Source organism: Tamandua tetradactyla, chromosome 4 (genome assembly GCF_023851605.1).
Source record: "Tamandua tetradactyla isolate mTamTet1 chromosome 4, mTamTet1.pri, whole genome shotgun sequence".
Classification (NCBI taxonomy): Eukaryota; Metazoa; Chordata; class Mammalia; order Pilosa; family Myrmecophagidae; genus Tamandua; species Tamandua tetradactyla.
Window position 1 is genome coordinate 188,888,814 of NC_135330.1, and position 7,254 is coordinate 188,896,067.

Here is a 7,254-nt window from a genome sequence, read left to right on the forward strand (position 1 = left end):
TGAAAAAGCTGTACTCTGCAGGCATGAAGGCCCCTAGAGAGAGAGGGACTGAGCCATACATGCCCGCTTTCTTACTCCAGATCACCCCTGAGATGAGCCAGTCCTCTTTCCCTGGGAAGCAATGAATGAAAGTTTTAGAGAGCATCCAAGGAACACTACTGCAATGGAGGGAACCGTCTCATAGAAGGAATAAGTGTTTCTTATAAAAATGACTGTTTTCGCAACTTTTCAATGTCTGATAAACTTTCAAAGCCCCTGGGCACAATTTACCTATTCCTCCATATGCAGACTTCTAATATTCTGTTTTTTAATTTTGCTCTTTTCCTCCAAATTAATTTTATCATGTCTTCTTTTTCTCATACTCCTGCCATCAACCACCTGTTATTACTCTATCAGAAATTTCTGATGAAGTTAAAGAAATTTTAAGGACATCCATGACATACAATTTGAGTATTCTTACTTGATCATTACTTCTTTGCAATAAGAACAAAAGCACTTACATTTTATAAATGCAGGCTATCTTCCCTTTGATCAAAGTCAGATATGTGAAATACCAGATGGAGGTAAAGAAATAAATTGGGGAGAATATTAATTTTCCTGAAACATTCCCACAGGTACTTTTAAATAGGAATTTACTCAAGGTCAACTAGAAATGCAAATCAGACTAGAATTACACTTGTCCAAAGGGGCTCTTAATGATAGATAGCAGTAAAGCAAGGGAGCTTAGTAGGAAATCATTTCAACCTGGAATTCTGTACCAAGCGTAACTCTTAACCCGTTTGAGAGCAGAAAAGATCGATTTTCAGGACATCAAAAGACTCAGACAATCTATTTCTCAAACACCCTTTCTGAATTATTGTTTGAGAGGGTACTCCATCAAAGCAAGGGAGTCAATCAAGAGAAAACATGAAAGAGTATTCCTAGGGCGCAATTAGAGTTTCAGAGAGCAGTGATAGCCAATCCAGACTGCAGCTGTGCAGTAGGATTAGCTAGACCAGCCCAGACTCTTCAAGAAGAGGGATTCCCAGCACAGGTCCCCCAGAGAAGAGGAGTTTATGTACAATGGGTATTATTATTGGACATTTGGCAAAAGCTTGAGGATATGATAAAGTTAGAGAATGCAGGGGGGAAAAAGACAATCAGAAAATAGAGGCGAATGTTAGTTATGTAAGAAAACCATAGTCCAATCATGAAGAAAACTGTGGTAGGTAGATTCAGTTGTCAACTTGGCTAGGTGAGGGTGCCTAGTTCTGTTGCTGTGGACATGAACCAACGGCATGTGAACCTCATCTGTTGCTGATTACATCTGCAGTTGGCTAGGAGGCATGCCTGCTGCAATGAATGATGTTTGATTTAATTGGCTGGTGCTTGAATGAGAGACTCAACTAGCACAGCCCAAGCAGCTCAGCATACCTCATCTCAGCACTCATAGCTCAGCCCAGGCCTTTGGAGATGTAGAAAGCAAGCACCCCAGGGAAAGTTGTTGGAACCCAGAGGCCTGGTGAGGAGGCCAGTAGAGATCACCCTGTGCCTTCCCACGCAAGAAAGAACCTCAGTTGAAAGTTAGCTGCCTTTCCTCTGAAGAACTAATGAAATAAATCCCCTTTTATTAAAAGCCAGTCCATCTGTAGAACATATGGAATAAAAATAAATAATAGGGGGAACAAATGCTAAAATAAATTTAGTTTGAAATGCTAGTGATCAATGAAAGCGAGGGGTAAGGGGTATGGTAGGTATAATCTTTTCTTTTTCTTCTTTCCTGTGTTAGTTTTATTTCTTTTTCTTTTGTCTTTTTATTTCTTTTTCTGAATTAATGCAAATGTTCTAAGAAATGATGAATATGCAACTAAGTGATGATATTATGAATTACTGATTATGTATGTTGATGTTTTATTTTGTTTCTTAATTTTTTAATTAATAAATAAATTTTAAAAAAAGTCCATCTCTGGTGTGTTGCGTTCCAGCAGATAGCAAACTAGAACAAAAACTACTCAAGTTAGAAAAAGAAAATGTACCTTAAGAAGAGAAATGGAGACTTCCGGAGAAGATGGCGGCTTAGTAAGACGCGCGGGTCTTAGTTCCTCCTCCAGAAAAGCAACTAAAGAAACAGAAACAATACGAAACAGCTCCCGGAGTCACGACAGAGACCAAAAAAAGACAGCGTACCCCATTCTGGAACAGCTGAACTGGCAGGGAGAATCTGCTGCGGTGAGAGACCCGAGGGGCGCGCGTTTTCCCGGCTGGGGCGGCTGGCGACTGGGGTCCCCTCCACGCACGTGGCTCCCCGGTCTGACTGGGAACGTTGGATAGTGGGGCCCTCCCGTCACGCTTGGCATTTCGGGCCAGCTGGGCAATTAGGACCGGCACTCTCCCAAGCCACGGCGGCCAGCGACCCCCACCTCCACGCGCGGTTTCCCTGGCCGACTGCGGTGCAGACAGACGAGCGCCACGAGCGCCACCTACTGGGCAGGAAAAGAAAAACAGAGCCCAGAGATTTCACAGAAAAAGCTTTCAACCAGCTGTGTAACACACCCAGGGAAATCTGATCAAATGCCCAGACACCAGCAGAAAATAATGGATGACGCTCGGAAAATTGAAGATATGGCCCAGTCAAAGGAACAAACCAATAGTTCAAATGAGATACAGGAGCTGAGACAACTAATGCTGAATATACGAACAGAAATGGAAATATTCTTCAAAAACCAAATCAATAAATTGAGGGAGGACATGAAGAAGACATGGGCTGAACAAAAAGAAGAAATAGAAAATCTGAAAAAACAAATCACAGAACTTATGGGAGTGAAGGACAAAGAAGAAAAAATGGAAAAAACAATGGATACCTACAATGGTAGATCTAAAGAGACAGAAGCTACAATTAGTGAACTGGAGGATGGAACATCTGAATTCCAAAAAGAAACAGAAACTATAGGGAAAAGAATGGAAAAACTTGAGCAGGGGATCAGGGAACTGAATGACAATATGAAGCGCACAAATATACGTGCTGTGGGTGTCCCAGAAGGAGAAGAGAAGGGAAAACGAGGAGAAAAACTAATGGAAGAAATTATCACAGAAAATTTCCCAACTCTTATGAAAGACCTAAATTTACAGATCCAAGAAGTGCAGCGCACCCCAAAGAAAATAGACCCAAATAGGCGTTCTCCAAGACACTTACTAGTTAGAATGTCAGAGGTCAAAGAGAAAGAGAGGATCTTGAAAGCAGCAAGAGAAAAACAATCTGTCACATACAAGGGAAACCCAATAAGACTATGTGTAGATTTCTTAGCAGAAACCATGGAAGCTAGAAGACAGTGGGATGATATATTTAAATTACTAAAAGAGAAAAACTGCCAACCAAGACTCCTATATCCAGCAAAATTGTACTTCAAAAATGAAGGAGAAATTAAAACATTTATAGACAAAAAGTCACTGAGAGAATTTGTGACCAAGAGACCAGCTCTGCAAGAAATACTAAAGGGAGCACTAGAGTCAGATACGAAAAGACAGAAGAGAGAGGTATGGAGTAAAGTGTAGAAAGAAGGAAAATCAGATATGATATATATAATACAAAAGCCAAAATGGTAGAGGAAAATATTATCCAAACAGTAATAATACTAAAAGTTAATGAACTGTATTTCCCAATCAAAAGACATAGAATGGCAGAATGGATTACGACCCAGCAATACCACTGCTAAATATCTACGCAAGGGACTTAAGGGCAAAGACACAGACGGACATTTGCACACCAGTGTTTATAGCAGCATTATCTACAATTGCAAAGAGATGGAAACAGCCAAAATGTTCATCAACAGACGAGTGGCTAAACAAACTGTGGCGTATACCTACGATGGAATATTATGCAGCTTTAAGACAGACTAAACTTATGAAGCATGTAATAACATGGATGGACCTAGAGAACATTATGCTGAGTGAGTCTAGCCCAAAACTAAAGGACAAATACTGTAAGGTCCCACTGATGTGAACCGACATTTGAGAATCAGCTTGGAATATATCATTGGTAACAGAGACCAGCAGGAGTTAGAAACAGGGTAAGATAATGGGTAATTGGAGCTGAAGGGATACAGACTGTGCAACAGGACTAGATACAAAAACTCAAAAATGGACAGCACAATAATACCTAAGTGTAATGTAACTATGTTGGAACACTGAATGAAGCTGCACCTGAAATATGGTTTTTTGTTTGTTTGTTTGTGTGTTTGTATCTTTTGTTTTTGTTTTTTTCTTTTTCCTTTATATATACATATATATATTATTAGTATTATTATTTTAATTCTCTTCTCTATATTAACATTCTATATTTTTTTCTGCTGTTTTGCTAGTTCTTTTCCTAAATCGATGCAAATGTACTAAGAAATGATGATCATACATCTATGTGATGATACTAAGAATTACTGAGTGCATTTGTAGAATGGAATGATTTCTAAATGTTGTGTTAATTTCTTTTCTTTTTTTTGATTAATAAAAAAATTAAAAAAAAAAAAGAAGAAGAGAAATGGAATAATAGATTAAATGAATGAAGGCTGGAGACAACTAGGATATACTCTGGACGGTATATTTTGCAAATTTCCGCTTATAACAAAGAGGAAAAAAGGTATTCAAAAATTCCAACAAAAGCTCTATGGGAAAGGTATAGTGTCAATATGAAGCAACTGAATATCAGGAGGAATATTTTTTGAAGGTGGATTCCACTTGAAATTGATAATATAAACATTGAGTGGCACAGGGAATGTAAATTCAATATTTGTCTCTAAAAGAAGTCATGTAGATAGTTGTTAAAATGTGAACACTGTTTATTGCTTTTTTATTTTTTAAATCCACCTAGTCAAATCACAGAAAATATTGTTACCATTTTAGAATGGGATGTGAGTATTCTCAGCTTTGATAATGCCAAAGTAAAGGTAAATTGTCAGAGGTTGGGAGATAGAAGCGGCAGGAATTGGAGCCGCAGGTGGGAAATGGAAACATTGGAGTGTTTCTGTCCTCACTTTGCAAAGCAGAAGGGTCAGTAGATCCCCTCTGTAATTATGGGACAAGAGTTGCATGTGTAAGTAGACCATTTCAGATTGCAGAGATGTTCACTAAAGGAACTGAAGCTAATAAGAAAACTACATTGAAATAAGTATAGGATGGCTGTTGGGTAATAATGTATATGAACTAAATCAGTAGATTATGTATAAAATTAATAAATCAAGATATAGAAGTTTACCTCTATAAATATGACAAGGAAGATCTAAAATGCTTGGAGTGGTTGCTTCTGACATCTGGAAACGTAGATGGGCTGGGGAGATGAGGGAGACAGCAACTTATTATTATAAGTCTTTCTGATCTATCGCATCTTTCAGTATGTGCACGTTCTCCCTGGATAGTTATTCTTCCTGCATTTCATGTGATTCTGATGGGCACACACCGCACATCCATTCCAGGCCTCAACTGAGAACCATGCACAAAAAGTCTACAACTAATGGGTGTGCAAATATCTATTCCCTGTAAATAATGTAAAGTTCTGTGTTCATGAAATAATACTTTAACAATATGACTCAGTTCAGTGACTACCAGATAATCCATGACACTTTGAAAAGTCCAGGTGGTATTTCATTTGCTCTTCTGAATCAAAGAGTTTTCTTCTTCTTCTAATCTTTCTTACCTTTTACTTCTGCAACGATCCAGTGATTCCTTATTTACAGGCGTTTCTTCCGTCTTTCCCCGGCAACGCTCTATTAGTCTAGTTTTAGTCCTTCTAAAGTACTGACTCCTAAACTCCCCAAAAGTACCATGCAACATATAAAATACTTACTTTTAGTAATCTAGTAAGCAGTCTAATTTTTTATTGACACGGCAGCCCTAAAGGGAATGTGAATTTTCTTTGTTAAAATGTGTACACTTGGGGTGATCCCTACTTAAAAATAATCACAGAGGTCTGGTAAGAATTGTGCAGTTAATTACAAGTCAGATGAAATCATTTGATCATTTCATTTTGCTTGTGTGAAAGGTCGATAGTCACGTATTAGGAAGAATTGTTGCTTTCATTGAAGAGGCAAATAATTGGCAAGGTATTTTTTTTAAGTTTTCTACGTATGAAATAATTCAGTTAGATTTCACATTTAATTTGCCCTCAAGACCGTACTTTTTATTACTGTAACAGTGACCTCTTCTGGATAACTCATATCATATCACTCTGGTCATGTGTTAGCTCTATATTTTTTTGAAGGTTAACATACACTATGGACTCAAGATTGTAAAAAAAAAAACTGTCAAACAGTCTAAGGTAGCTGCTCATAGTTCAGCAAACACTGATCGATGACTCGGTGTGGAGGCACCGAGCAAGTTCAAACTCTAGCAGAGAGGACAGAAACATAAACAAATGATTGCAGCATAAATGCAAATAATTATAAGTTTAATAATACATATAGAAGCTGATAGTGACATGTGAACAGGGTTTCAAAGGTTAAAATATAGTTTTCCAGCAGAAAAAAAAGATGGGAGGTAGCCTCTGTCTGAGATCCAGCAAGGCATCAAATGGCACTGTGACTCATAGCTTTTTGTGGAACATCAAGGAGTGATAGAAAATATGAACAGGACCCAACCATAATGGGCTGTATGTGCCAAGTTAAGACTTTGTACCATATCTCAAAGGCTTGTCGAAGGGGTTAGGTAGCAGGGGGGCGGTGATGACAGAAATTATAGTTCTCAGCGTCGTTCATGCAGCCTTGGTGTGTGCAGGACAGGAAGAGGATCCTGTAGGCTGAGAGACCAGGGACAAGGCTGCAGTAAGAGCTTAGGGCAGAAATGATGGGCACCCAGGCATGAAGGGCAAGAGGATGGAGCACGAGGCAGATCCAAGGATGATTGGGAAGGAATCCATAGAACTTAGTGATTGGCAGATGGTCAGTGAGGGAGAGGGCAAGGCGGGGGGAAGATTCCCGAATCATCTGTGATCTTTTTGAGAATGAAGTAATAAACCAAGAAAGGAAGAATGGAAGGAATGCAAGGAAGATTCAGGAGAGGATGTGATTCATTTTGGAGAAGTTTGAGGTGGGATTGGGGAATTTGATCACAGAGGAGCCGATGGTTGCAGGTAGGGTACAAGGTCATGGGATTCATCAGAATGTGACTTCCTTACGTGCATCAACTCCAGCTGGGGCCTGAACACTGTCTAATGTATTTCCCTAGTAAATTTAATCCCCAACTCTTCACAGCAACTGCTCTTAATGTCCCTATTCTTCTTTTCAAAATTGG